The sequence below is a fragment of the Xenopus laevis genome, chromosome 1L (assembly GCF_017654675.1).
Source record: "Xenopus laevis strain J_2021 chromosome 1L, Xenopus_laevis_v10.1, whole genome shotgun sequence".
Taxonomy (NCBI): domain Eukaryota; kingdom Metazoa; phylum Chordata; class Amphibia; order Anura; family Pipidae; genus Xenopus; species Xenopus laevis.
In genome coordinates, this window is record NC_054371.1 from 70,094,245 (window position 1) to 70,110,245 (window position 16,001).

Sequence of the window (16,001 nt, forward strand, 5' to 3'; positions counted from 1 at the left end):
CTTTTTCTCGAATACTAAAAACTGAGACAAAATATTCTTGAGCTTGTTTTTTTTCTAATATTATTGTCTCAGTAATTTTCAATGAGCCTGAAAATCTCGAATGTTTTAATAAAATGGGAAAGTAAATAAAGTTGTCAGAGAACATTCCAATTGACTTCTATACAACCTTGCCAGCTTTTACTTGCCACATTTTTTCTGGTGACTTTTCATGGTTTTATGATTTAATAAATGTCGATAAATGGAGTAGATAGAGTAGATAGATAAGAGAGATAGATAGCTAGATAGCAGATAGATAGATAGATAGATAGATAGACAGACAGACAGACAGACAGATAGATTATATTAGATAGATGATAGATAAAATAGATAGATTAGATAAATAGATAAATAGATAGATAGATAGATAGATAGATAGATAGATAGATTATAGATGATAGATAAAATAGATAGATAAATAGATAGATAGAAAGATAGATGATAGATAGATAATAGATGATAGATAAATAGATGATAGATAGACGATAGATAGATGATAGATAGATGATATATAGATAGATGATAGATCGATAGATAGATTATAGATAGACAGATAAATAGATGATAGATAGATGATAGATAGATAGATATAGATAGATAGATAGATGATAGATAGATTATAGATAGACAGATAAATAGATGATAGATCGATGATAGATAGATATAGATAGATAGATGATAGATAGATGATAGACAGATAATAGATAGATATAGATAGATAGATATATATATATATATAATAGATAGATAGATAATAGATAGATAGATAATAGATAGATGATATATAGATGATCGATAGATGATAGATAGATAGATGATAGATGAAAGATAGATGATAGATATATGATAGATGGATGGATAGATGGATAGATAGATGATAGATATATAGATAGATGATAGATAGATATATAGATAGATGATAGATAGATAATAGATAGATGATAGATAGAAAGATGATAGATAGATATATGATAGAAAAAATTGATTATATTAGATGGATGATAGATAAAATAGATATATTTTTTATTATTCCCAGATCGTCTCTATTTTCCGCTGAAATATACCTTATATCGTAGTCCTATAGTATGCAACAGGAATTAATGTGATAGTAAAAATATATGGTGTATATGGTGATAATATTCCTACTCGGGCTATGTGATTTGCTCTATATATAGTCATATTTAGCAAATTTAATATCTGTTTAACATGTGATCTAATTCATGGTATTATGAAAGGGTTAATGTATTTTATGGGTGGGACTAGGTGCTATTTAACTGTGGCTGTGTATTGGGATCAATTGTACGCTTCTGACGAAGTGGCGAGATGCCATGAAACACGTAAAGCGGATGATCTGATGTGAACTTGACACGCTGTTATTTCTTTTAACCTGGATGATTAAAATTTGAAGATTTTAACATATCGCCCCGAATGCTCCGTTTTTGCTCTAATTAGATAAAATAGATAGATTAGATAGATAGATGATAGATACAGTAGATAGATAAGAGAGATAGATAGATAACAGATAGATAGATAGATAGATAGACAGACAGACAGACAGATAGCTAGATTATATTAGATAGATGATAGATAAACTAGATAGATTAGATAGATAATAGATAGATAATAGATAGATAATAGATAGATAGATAGATAGATACAGTAGATAGATAGATAGATAGATAGATAGATAGATAGATAGATAGATAGATAGATAGATAGATAGATAGATAGATAGATAGATAGATAGATAGATACAGTAGATAGATACAGTAGATAGATAGATGATAGATAAATAGATTAAATTAGATGGATGATAGATAAAATAGATAGATTAGATTAGATAGATAAGAGAGATCGATAGATAACAGATAGATAGACAGACAGACAGACAGACAGATAGCTAGATTACATTAGATAGATGATAGATAAACTAGATAGATTAGATAGATATAGATAGATAGATAGATAGATGGATAATAGATAGATAGATAGATAGATAGATACAGTAGATAGATAACATAGATAGATAGATGGATAGATAGATAGATAATAGATGATAAATAGATGATAGATACAGGGCAGCCATCAGGGGGAACAGTTGTAGGGAGCCCCGAGGGTAAGGGGGGCCCGGCCACGCCCACTTACTTGATTAGCCGGGCCCCCCATCTTTCTGAGAGCTGCTAACTTTTGGAAGGCATGGACGTTTAAGGGGCCCTGGCCACCAATTTTCATATAACGTGGGGCCCATTTTTTTGTGGGGGGGCCCTGGTCACAAATGTTTTTATATGGGGGGCCCTGACCACCAATATCTTTTAATTTTTTATCAACATGTGGGAACCCTAGCCACCAATATTTTTTTTGTTTTTTTACTGTGTGGTGGGGGCGGACCTGTAGGGTGGGCGGACCTGTAGGTAGGCCTTGCGGTGGGCACAGCCCAGGGGGCCCAGGAAATTTTGTCGTATGGGGCCTTGTGATTTCTGATGGCGGTACTGGATAGATAGATGATAGATAGATGATAGATAGATAGATAGATAGATGATAGATAGATGATAGATAGATGATAGATCGATAGATAGATAGATAGATAGATAGATAGACAGATAGATAATAGATAGACAGATAGATAGATGATGGATAGATAGATAATATGATGATAGATAGATGATAATAGATAGATGATAGATAGATGATTGATAAATAGATGATAGATAGATGATAGATTGATAGATCAATAGATGATAGATAGATCTATAGATAGATATATGATAAATAGATAGATAGATAGATAGATAGATAGATAGATTCCATTATAGTTACATACAAGTACAACCTGTAGTGAAAAGTATGCTGATCATTCCAAAACTGTGTAATTTTTTAAATAACAATATATTTGTGCAAACAAAAAAATTTGTGCAATAGTGCTTAAATACAACAAACAATAACAGTGCAATGCATTAAACAATACATACTAAATAAATAATATAAGTAATAAAATGTAGTACCATATTCCTTAATATACACAGCTGCTACTGTGAAACATTAAGGGGCAGATTTATCAATGGGTCGAATTTCGAAGTAATGGGAGTTTTTTTGAACGTTTTGAAAGTTTTTTTTTTTGGGCGAATAGGTCTGTTTTCAAACGAATTCGAATTGTACGATTCAAAGTAACAGCGCATTTGCTCGAATTCGATTAAAAGTTTTTCCCAAAAAAAACTTTGATTTTTGGAAGTCCATCAATTGACTCGAAATAGGTTCTAAGAGGTCCCCCATAGGCTAAAACAGCAATTCGACAGGTTTTAGATGGTAAATTGTCAACGTCGAATTTTAAAGAGACAGTACATGATACATTTTGATATTCTAATTTTCAAATTCTTATCAAATTTAAATCGAATTTGGACTATTCCCTAGTCGAAGCACACAAAAATTAGCTCAAAATTAAAAGTTCTTTCATTTGAATTCTCACGTAATATCTGCCCCTAACAGGTCTGCTGTGTTTTAGTTGGGTCATGGGCCCCCAAGCAACATATATATATTTGTTTTCCTTTCATTTTAAAAATGCTGTTTTCTTTTATTAGCGGCTGCTGGACAGCTTGTTTCCTGTAGTCTGTATAGTATTTAGTGCATACCAGCCCCCCAGCTTGGGAATCACTGTAACAATGTATGGTAATGCATATATAATACACAAAAGCCATGAATATCTTGTAAATGATACCCTTATAAACGGTGAGTTCTGATGTCATCAGTTATAAACGGTGAGTTCTGATGTCATTTCTGTCACATGACTCACTGAAACTTGTGTATTATAATAAATAAAGTACCCACAGTTGCAAAATATTAGGATATTAGAAGTTACCTCGGAGTTCCATGACCTGTATAAAAACACTCGGCATTCGGCCTCGTGTTTTTATATGGTCATGGGACTCCTCGGTAACTTATAATATCCTTATATTTTACAAGAGGGGGTACTTTATTCATTATATAATATACAAGTAGTGCTCTATGAATAAAGATATAGATACATTTTATTATCCATACTAAATGTATTGCCCTACACATATTGCAAAAATGACTGAGAGCTAATTTACCATTGCTAATTTCCACCTGCAAAGGGAACATAAAATTCTGCTCTTTCCTCAAAAATAATTATTGCCTTATCCTGGATCAGTTCAGTTCAATTTTGACTGTTCCAGGACCAATTGGGAGGCCGAATTTATGAAAGTTCATAGAATGTTTGTTTCTCCAAATCATAGAGCCAACAAACGATTTTTTGTATAGTTACATAATCCACATTTTTTTCATAATTTATCAAGTGTAAAAACCATAAATCTACTAATACAAAAGTATGGCAAGTAAAAGCTCTCAAGGTCATGTAGAAGTCAATGGAAGTTCCCTTCCTTTTCTTGTAAAGACCAGCCTTTAATTTGTGGTTTAAGAGGTTTTCGGAAGCTAAATGTTCATTGTTGTATGAATTTTTCATTTGTTCACAAATTTTTTTCAACAGCTATTTTCATTCGTACTTTTTTTTTATATGGATCTTTTAATAACTTTCATGGAATTTGTGATTTTAGAGAACTAGAAATTCGACCTTTAGTAAATTTAGTAATTTTATTTTTGTCACAGTTTGTAACGTTATTGCCATTACAGTGGTCACAGGAGTCCAGTAGTGCCCAACTATGTTTGCTGCAACCCCCTTCCGCTTTAATAACAACATAGTCGTTGAGAAAAATCGTGGCAAATGAAAAATGTAATTTAAAGGAGTTGTTGACCTTTAAATTAACGTTTAGTATGAGTTCGAGAGTGACCATTTGCTTTTATTGTTTGTTATTTGTGGTGTTTGAATTATTTCACTTCATTAATTCAGCAGCTCTCCAGTTTGCAATATGCATTGATTTGCAGAGACTGGAATATGAATAGGAGAGGGCTTGACTAGAAAGATGAGTAGGAAAAATTAGCAAAAACAATATATTTGTAGCCTTATAGAGCACTTGGTTTTAAGATGGGGTCAGCAACCCGCATTCTAAAGCTGGAAAAAGTCAGACAAATAAGGCAAATGGCAAAAAACTAAAATAAATAATGAAGACCAATCAAAAATTTGCTTAGGCTTAAAAATCTATACTATAATAAAAGTGAAACACCCCTGAAAAGTGAACCATTAGACTTTCCAGCACCCCAGCTGTATGTAATGGTGCACATTTATGTAACATGTAGGCCCTGTGCGTATAATACAGTTATGGGGCTGGTCGTATAAGTAGGAATCGGTGTATATCGACTTTATCACTTTATATTTTTGTGAACACTTTTATTCCCAGTTACTTAGAAAGTCTGATGCCAAAGAAAAAGAAATTATTGCTGAAAAAGCCTCTCCAATGCAACACAGTCACATATAAAATCTTATAGTTACAGTACAGAGTAGAAATACTGCTTTAAAAAAATGTGGCAACCCTGTATTGGCAATGAGGCTTGTGGTAGTGACTGGTTTCAATTTTCTCATCCAAAAAAAAAACTAATTCAGAGGGTTTTGTGTTAACTTTCATAAGCAGGTTATTAAAAAGCTAAAATTTCCCAGGAAACAGGCACAGCTCTCAATTGCTCAAAGAGAATGCACTGTAAGTTTCAGTGGAAATTGCAAGATATTTATTTTCAGATTTATTTCATCTGCATTTTGTTCTGGAATTTATGATTTCATACTTCACACTTGTAATGCTCAAACGCCATAACCAGCAAGCTGCCATCCAGAGCACATGGAAATATCAGATTTTTTTTTTAATGACGTATATTTATTATAGCTTTTATTCATACATGGTACATTGCAGGTTTCTGTCATATCGTATGTGAATACAATACCAACGAAGTATCTGATATTTTGATTCGATTTGGGAAAGTCATCTCTAAAAGTTTGTTTAATAAAGACAAACAAGGCTGCAAGTATTAAAGGGCCAGAAGCAGATAGTATGAAGATGCACTGCTTGCATTCACAGATAATGTTCATTTGACTAGTGGTTTTTAAAATTCAGGATCATTTCTAGAGATGTAAGAATCTCTTTCTCACATCAAGAATAGATATTATATAAGGGCAAAGGCACACAGGGAGATAGAGAGAATTTTGTCATGAGGGCTAAGTAGCTTAAAGGAGAACTAAATTTTAACTAAAGAAGTAGGCTAGAAATGTTGTACATTATGTTTTGTGCTTCTGTGCGAGCTCAAGGCAACCACGGCCCTTTAGCAGGGAAGATCTGGGTCTCCAAAGATGCCCCAGTAGCTCCCCATCTTCTTTTCTGCTGATTCACTGCACATGCTCTGTGCTACTGACACTTACTGAGCTTAGGGACTCACTCACAATATACAGTACACATAGAATAGAAATTTCACAATATAAGACTGATTAGTAATGAATACAGATAATTACTACATGGTAGCAGAGAAACCAGTGCAACTAGCATCAGAATTTCATAATCAGCCCTGTAGCATCAGCTTATATTACACACCAACCTCATTTTCACCTTGATAATTTGTGACAACCCCTAAGTTTTGCTTCTCAACAGCTGCTCAGAGCCCACTGAGCATGTGATTGTCACAGACACTTTCCAAGATGGTGACCCCCTGTGACAAGTTTGAAGTCCTGGATCATTGCTGCTATTGACAATCTGGAACTTTAGGCTGGTGCAATAAGTTCAGTATATAAAATATGACATTTTTAACCATATTTATTTTTAGTTCTCCTTTAATGGGTAAAACATAAAACACTCAAATCACTCCTATCTGCTTAAATGCGATTGCCTCAATGCACTTTCTTGTTAGATGACACTTGGAAATGCGGACTGATGTATTTTTAGGGGACAACCCCCTGACAAAGCAGAAAACAACATGCTCTGTATTGCCCCTTATGCCATTACCCTTAAAGGAGAAGGAAACCCAGGGGGTGCAAAAACCCTCCCCCCCTCCCCTGTGTTGCTTACCCTCCCTCCTCCCCCCTGGCCTACCTGTCCCGCTGGGCAAATGCCCCTAACTTGTTACTTACCCTTCTGCGCAGGTCCAGTCTACGGAGTTCACAGACACCATTTTCTTCCAAGCGATCTTTTTCCTGCTTTGACCGGCGCATGTGCAGTAGGAGCATTTTGCCGGTACGGATCTACTGCGCATGCGCCAAAAGTCACGAAGTTTTCCGATTTCACTTCGTGACTTTTGGCGCATGCGCAGTAGATCCGTACCGGCGAAATGCTCCTACTGCGCATGCGCCAAAACGCCGGTCAAAGCAGGAAGAAGAGCGCGTGGAAGAAGATGGCATCTGTGAACTCCGTGGACTGGACCTGCGCAGAAGGGTAAGTAACAAGTTAGGGGCATTTGCCCAGCGGGACGGGTAGGCCAGGGGGGAGGAGGGAGGGTGGGCAACACGGGGGAGGGGTTTTGCGCCCAGGGGGTTTCCTTCTCCTTTAAAAGGGTTGGTTTACCTTTAACTTTTAGTACGTAATAGTTTTTTAATTATTTGCCTTTTTCTTCTGACTCTTTCCAGATTCCAAATGGGGTCACTGTCCCCATCTAAAACAAACAAATGCTCTGTAAGGCTACGAATGTATTGTTATTGCTACTTTTGATTATGCATCTTTCTATTCAGGCCTCTCCTATTCATATTCCAGTTTCTTACTCAAATCAATAAATGGTTGCTAGGATAAGTTAGACCCTAGCAACCAGATTGCTGAAATTGCAAACTGAATAGCTGCCAAATAAAAAGCGAAATAACTCAAAAACCACAAATAATAAAAGATAAAGGCAGTCGCAAATTGTCTCAGAATATCACTTTGCTGGTGCAAGCAACTGGAGGAATGAATAATCAGAATGATTACATACAAATGTAAGAAAACTATGTCTCCAATCAGTCATATATTGGCTCAGACCTGCATCCATTCCTGAATCCAGTTAAGATCTTCATGTCTGATTTCCTGATCACCTTGAGGCACACAGGATTGTTAAAGGGAAGGAAAAATGAGACCTGTGTAATCCAAATTGTTTTGCTAACGAATGACACAGGTTTGTATTAGAACATTCAAGATCATCATATGACTTTAAGGGGGTTATTTACTAAACTCCAAATGCCAAAAACCTTAAAAATTTGTGTTTTTTTTGTATAAAATCCGAATTTTTAGAGAGAAAAAAAAAATAAATTTTTCGGGATTGATTAAACCCCAAGGATGGAATAGTCAGAATCTGAAAACCCGGCATCTCAGACCTGTTGAGGTTGCATAGAAGTCAATGGGAGATGTCCAAATGATTTTTTGATGTGCGCTGGGTTTCGTGCAATATCCCGAAGTTTTCAGGTGAATAATCCAAAAAATAGTGAAAATCTGATTTTTTTTTTCCCGCAAAGCAAATTTTCGGGAAAATTTACCCGTATATACTCAGGTATAAGCCGTCCCGAGTATAAGCCGAGGTACCTAATTTTACCTCCAAAAACTGGGAAAGCTTATTGACTCGAGTATAAGCCTAGGGTGAGAAATGCAGCAGCTTCTGGTAAGTTTCAATCAAAAAAATTGAGGGTTTCTGCTCCCATTTGAGGTGCCGGCCTCTCGTTTTTGGATACCATTCTTGGAGACTATTCTTTGACGCCGGTGACTATTCTTGGACGCCGGCGACCGTTTTTACGCTTGACCCGAGTATAAGCTGAGTTTTTCAGCATATTTTGGGGGCTGAAAAACTCGGCTTATACTCGAGTATATACGGTAATAATAAATAAGGGTTAAAAACCTGAGCGGATTTGATCGGAGTTTGCAGCAGAAAATGTTGAGATAAAATCAGACTTTGATAAATAATCCCCTTAGGGTAGATTTATCAAAGGGTGAAGTTGAGATCTCCACAGTCTGCAGAGTGAATACCGCCTCTCTCCATTAATTTCAATGGGATTTTCAAAGTTGTATTTATCAAATGGTGAACTTTCACTATCACCCTTTGATAAACACGCCTTTAAAAATCCCATAGAAATGAATGGAGAGAGGCGGTATTTAACTCTGGACTGTGGAGATCTCTAACTTCACTCTTTGATAAATCTACCCCTTAGTCTCCGTTCAGAAGTGTAGTGTATCTGTTTTACAGACTGAAGGAACTGTGAGGGGTCAGAGCAAGAGGATTCATCTAAATCAGTGGTTCCCAACCTGTTAAGCCATGAGCCACATTCAAATATACAGTCATATGAAAAAGTTTGGGAACCCCTTTGTTTATCATTGGCTGAGCTTTCAAAGTAGCAACTTCCTTTTAATATTAAACGTGCCTTATGGAAATGGTAGTATTTCAGCAGTGACATAAAGTTTATTGGATTTACAGAAAATATGCAATATGCATCAGGTGCATAAATGTGGGCACCCCAACAGAGATATTACATCAATACTTAGTTGAGCCTCCTTTTGCAAATGTAACAACCTCTAGATGCCTTGTACAGATACACCATCTGCAGCAAGATGTTCTTACAGGTCTTTGGAGGTGATCTTTGGGTTGTCTGTAACCATTGTCCGCATATGCCGCTCCTGTATTTTGGCCTGCCAGACCTGGGTTTTACAGCAAATATGCCTGTGGCCTTCCATTTCCTGATTACATTCCTTACAGTTGAAACTGACAGTTTAAACCTCTGAGATAGCTATTTGTAGCCTTCCCCTAAACCATGATACTGAACAATCTTTGTTTTCGGATCTTTTGAGAGTTGCTTTGAGGATCCCATGCTGTCACTCTTCAGAGGAGAGTCAAACAGAAGAACAACTTGCAATTGGCCACCTTAAATGCCTTTTCTCATGATTGGACACACCTGCCTATGAAGTTCAAGGCTTAATGAGCTAATCCAACCAATTTGGTGTTGCCAGTAATCAGTATTGAGCAGTTACATGAATTCAAATTAGCAAAATTACAAGGCTACCCACATTTTTGCACAGCCAGTTTTTCACATTTGATTTAATTTTATACAACTGAATACTGCTTCACTAAAACTCATTGTTCAGAAAACACCCCAGTACTCAGATGTTCCTGGGAAATGAATAACATACCACTGTTATCTTTTTTGTTGAAAGTGGAGTAAATTATTATTCAGGCTAAGAGGGGTTCAAAAACTTTTTCATATGACTGTAAATAGAATTGGGGAACAACACAAGCATGAAAAAGTCCCTGTGGGTGCCAAATAGGGGCTGTGGTTGACTAATTGGTAGCCACTATGTGGACTGGCAGCCTACAGGAGGCTCTGTTTGGCAGTACACATGGTTTTTATGCAACTGAAGCTTGCCTCCAAACCTGGAATTCAAAATAAACACCTACTTTGAAGCCACGGGGAGCAACATCCAAGTGGTTGGTGAGCAACAGTAATCAGCTGAGGAGGTTTTGGGAAGGAGTTACATTTTATAAGCCAATATAAGATTTATTATGTTGCTGGTAAAGTCATTTTGGTAAAAGAGGACTCACTCCAGGGTTATTCTTACTACACTCCCTTGCACAGGCTACTATTCATTTTGCACTTATACAATCAGCAACTCAGTGGAATAATGGACTCATTGACTATCCTATTCATGTCTGACAGTTCAACATTGAGACAATGTTAAGGTTTTTGGAGAAGCCATACCTATTACATATTTGTTCTCTTTCTACACCATGCTTAAGATGCAGCAGTAAAGGAGGGGAGATCACCCTATTTGATCAAACGGAAGCAGCACATGTTTCTTAAATTCATATTTGCAGATATAAAGAATAATACTATATACCTAAAGAATAATACTAATGTAACCAGAGATCCCTCTATTTTCAAAACTGACAAGTCCCACTCACCATTGTAATGTCCATCTGGTTCACCTCCATAGCTGTAGGCCAGATAATAATGCGGCGCTTAGCTCACCATACAAACTGCATGGTTGCATTGACTCAAGAGTTCATTCCTTTAAGGTCTATCACTTCAAGTGTATTATCAGGGCTCAGAAACCCATTTTAGAGCTTTAAATAGAGCAATGCAATTTAACAATACTTTAACAAGTACAAGATACTCGTACTCGACTCAACCAGAACTCTGTCTGTGCCCCAAGCATTTGGAATAATTGGTCCCGTACTTGACCATAATATGTGTGTCACTGAATTTGATAGTGGGTATTTTACCCTGTATCATTTATATTGTGCCCAAAAAGGTGCCTCCCAGCATTGGTTTCAGCACTAACAAAGGCCAGTAGCCCGAGCATTGCACCAATAGCTATGGTGACAGGTAGCAACATCGACATCTTATCAAAGCCATATTACCTTAATGGCACATGTAGTTTTCCTCCATTGCCATATATCAGCTGCCAGAGAAAAGTGCACAACCCACCCACCGTACCTACAATTAATATGAGTGGAAACCATCACATTTCACAGATACCAATAATAGAAGGCATAGGGGGTTTCAAGCATATCTCTTCCAGCTGATGTACACTTATGAAGAAACACTATGGGGCAAATTTACTTACCTCCGAAATTGCGCCAGCGATGGTTTCGCTGACATCTCAACACTTCGCCAGGCATAGATTCGCCAGGACAACGCTAATTCACTAAAATTCAAAGTTGTGTCCAGGGTACCGAACGCTTGCGAAGTTGCGCTAGCGATAATACGATAAGCAGTTCGAAGTTACGCTAGTGATGTCTAATTAGCATACGGTGTGAAGTTAAAGTACAATGGATGTATATGTTGCAGCAAATACATTACACTACACAAGTCCAGGGAACCTTAATAAAATAAAATAGAGGTGTTATAATGCCCTAAACATGTGCCCACTGTATAGTTTATGTGCCATATGTTAGGAAATGTAAGGGGGAAAGGAGAGAACCCAACAAAAAAATTATGATCTTTTTCAGCCTATCACCTTGTAAAAAGTAAAAGACACCAGCGTTTTTTGGGACTTAGAAAAAGTTTCTCCTTTTTTTTGAGGATCTCCTATCTACTCTATTGCACTTCACCTGGTCTGAGGTGGCGAAGGCAAGTCTGGCGCAAGAGGTAACGTTCAGTAAAATCTGCATCTTAGTGAATTTGCGTAGTGACGTCCATTCGCCTGGCGTTAGAGTGCAAGTAGCACTAGAGTCTATCTCCTTCGACAGCAAATTTAAACCAGTGCCTGTTAGTAAAGTTCTGAAATGACGTCACACGGGTGAATTTTCGCCAGCGTTAGTCACTTCGCCTTTTAGTTAATTTGCCCCATGTGTCCTGTAAGCCTTAAGTTGGCCATACACATAGAGATCCACTCGTTTGGCAAACTATCCCCAATATGCCCACCTTGAGGTGGGCGATATCAGGCTGATCCGATCATGGGGCATCTGGTTCTTGGGACCGCATCAACGAACAGATGCGGTCTGCGATCCAACAGGATCTTTACCCCTGCCGATCAACATCTGGCCGACTTTCAGATATCGATCAGAGAATCCCATCGGAGGGCCACACACACGGGTCAATAAGCTGCCGACTCAGTCGGTCGGCAGCTTTTATCGGCCCGTGTAAGGCCACCTTTAGTGCTGATAGCATTGCAAACAAGCTCTAACACGGGGCACTGTTAGAACAGTACTCATAGCAAAGCTGTGTGCCTGTTGCTTTAAGTCACATTGTAATTAATGAATAATTAGATGAGAACTAGATGAGAATTAGATGAGAACAATGACACCAAAGTGGCAATAGTCTAACTGATATATAATCCCCTATATGACCATGACTGCAGATAACATTACATTTTCTTGTTTAAGAATAGTGAGAATAGGAGGAAATTCCCCTAAATGGGCTAGTGCATCAGTTAAAAAATATGGTCAGTTTGTTCCTAGTGACTCACATGCAATGGTCATAATATGTGCTTGCTCTCTTACTGATCATTTCGGATAGCCTTTTCTTAACAATTACGTAAAAGCAAAGTGAGGATTTCAGAAAACTGGGTCACAAGCACAATGCAATTAAACATTAACCTGGACTATCACATTCATTTTAAAACAATCTTAAGAGTGGGCTGATTAGTGCAGCTTTTAAGCGTCGTCACTGACCTAAAGTACACAATGCGCATAGGAAAACAATATGCATGTGGTTAGAGGTTTAGAAATGCTAGCTCTGGCTGTTCACGTGTTTGAAGAGATTAAGGCAATATGTTCTTACAGCATAACAGTTTTTAGAAAAGTGTTAAAATAAAAAAAACAAAGAATAAAGGATACAACTGTAAGAAAACAATGAAAACAAGAAACAAACAGGCTACATGGGGTCTGTACATGTACATGTACATGAATTTATGCTGTGCTTAAAATTGATGCATCTTCAAAATAAGTTTTGTCAGAAGACAAATAACCTATTCCTATTATATTGGAAGCACCTACATCTAAGTTTAAAGGGTTTGTTCACCTTTGAGTTAACTTTTAGTATGATTGTAGAGAGTGATATTCTGAGATTGGTTTTCCATCATTCAATAAATATATATCTAAGGGCTTAGCTGGTCTGCAGTTTATATTTAATGATGCAAGCTAGAATGCATGGGTTGCAGGAAGAAATGGGCACCATTGGGTCCTTCAGAATATACGGGACTGCTTCTAAGTTAAGGTGGAAAATTAAGTATTCTTGCAAGATAGTGGAACACTTGTTCGAAACAAGCAGGGTTTGGAAAGTAGCCAAATGGAAGAACCAGAGTTTTATTTTCCAAGTCAAATTTCTCATATCTGCGTGTTCCATTATGTTGAACTGACAGGATAACAGCAAAGTAGGCTACGTAAAAGTTTGGAATTATGGATCTAAATTGTAACGCTGTAACCAGCAGTTTCTGTATGCGTGCCTGGCCTTCAAAGAAGTCCATTGCATGTCTCCATCCATAATTTCTTATATAAAGGTTAAACACTGTAATTTTGGGGGTTTAAAACAACACTACAAATGTAGCATGAACACTGTTGATACATTTTATAAAAGTTTTCACTGTATGGCGTGTTGAGTTGGAGGGCTTTTTAGCACTTTTAAGCCCACCTAATATCTAGGCTCTTCCAAATTTAGTAATCACCCCACAGTGTTGATCAGCACTAAAAACAAATTTGATCACAAGGTCTTGCAGAGGTAGATCCAGGGAGTTAGCAGGTGAACTGCAGGAGGCATCACTTTGCCTTTCTGGAGATTAGATTAGGGAGGGCGGTTATGAAAAATGCAACAAATTTATATATTTATAATAAACAAAAGCCATGAATATACGGTGAGTTCTGATGTCATTTCTGTCACATGACTCTCTGAAACTTGTGTATTATAATAAATAAAGCACCCCCAGTTGCAAAATATGAGGATAGTAGAATTTACTTCGGAGTTTCATGACCTGTACAAAAGCACTCAGCCTTCGGCCTCGTGTTTTTATATGGTCATGAAACTCCTCGGTAACTTATAATATCCTTATATTTTACAAGAGGGAGTACTTTATTAACTATATAACTGCATGTTTTATTCTATACTCCCCTTTTATCCAGTAAGCCAGCAGGATACAGTATATTGTACCGTGTGCTTGATTTACATATTACATAAAAGAGTATACATCTACAGGAAAAAGAGGAAGGATAAAATACAGACAGCTTGCAGGTATTCTAATGTATATTGTACATTGTACATGTCGCTGTGTCAAGTGTGGGTGGGTCATATGCAATCATTTATTTTGTGTTATGGATAAGGCCTATCCCAATCATATCCGGTAACCTTCAGTGTTGAAGAACTGAGCCATTGGAAACATCTGGATTACCTGGTACTGGAGCAGGCATGACGGTGCAGCATACAGACAAATTTGGACATTTCCACATAGCAACCATGAGTAGGGGTTTCTGTTTTCATGTGCAAATACATTTAACCCATAATTTGAAAAACACTGATTTTTTTTATTGATGTTGCTTTTCAATTAGAATATTTTGCAAAGAACTTAAACCAAAAAAATAAAGTGCGTATCTTTCTTAATACCAATGGAGATCTGCTAATTGGGCTAGGTCACCTGACGAGCAGGTCTCTGGCCAACTTATCCATGCATGCACTGGAACAATTCGGGCAAATCCAATTAGTAGGTAATACTCATTTTCATGGATCATTTAGGTCTCTATTTTCTTAAAAAAATCTCTTTTTTTGGTATGGCATAACATTACATACATTTTTCATGATGGGAGTTCACATTCACATTTTATAGTAGGGCGCCCTCTTTAACTGCTGCTTTATTGTGTTTTTGTGGTATGGGGATGTTTTTAGCTAATTACTATGATGCTCAAGAATAAAATTTATATGTTCTAGGCTTTGCATCTATATTATTTTGGAGCGCAAGTTCCAAGTTTCAACCTTATGGTTTATAGTTTCGATATTTGTCTGGTTCTAAAACTGATATGTGCTTCTCTGAAAACGACAGTTTCAGTTGAGAATCAACACAATTTAGATGTATTTAGCCCAGTTAAATAATGATTGATTTGTACGGATAAAATCAATCAATACTTTGCCTTTGTTCTTTTATTACTTGACTTCTTCTGGACCATGTCCTGGATGTCAAACTATCTGTATTCCTAAGGGTTGTTCTTTTTTTTAAAGCCTTTGTTCCTGCTTTTATTTAGTAATAAACAGAACCTGCCTGCAGTGGGTGGGAAAACCATACTGCTAGAGGAAATAAGCATTTCCTGTAAGAAGCTGTTCTTAAAAAGTTATTTCGTTGATATACCTGCTGCCTATTGAAGAAAAGAAAAGTGTTTACAGGTATTTACAGAACTACAAACTGCAGCAACAAGGTACAAAGATAATTTGAGAATATTTTTGCACTAATTGCATTTGTAACGGTGAACCCCTGGAATCAGTTCTTGGACAGAGAGGAAAAAGTGCTTCACGGTTACAGCGTCACGTTGCAAACCAAAAAAAAAAAAGGTGACTATCTCAAAGTAAGTGTGGGCTACTTTACCCGGGAGGGATTTCACCTACATCCATTCCGTTCTTATGATACTTTAAAGAAATTCCAAAGAGTCATCAA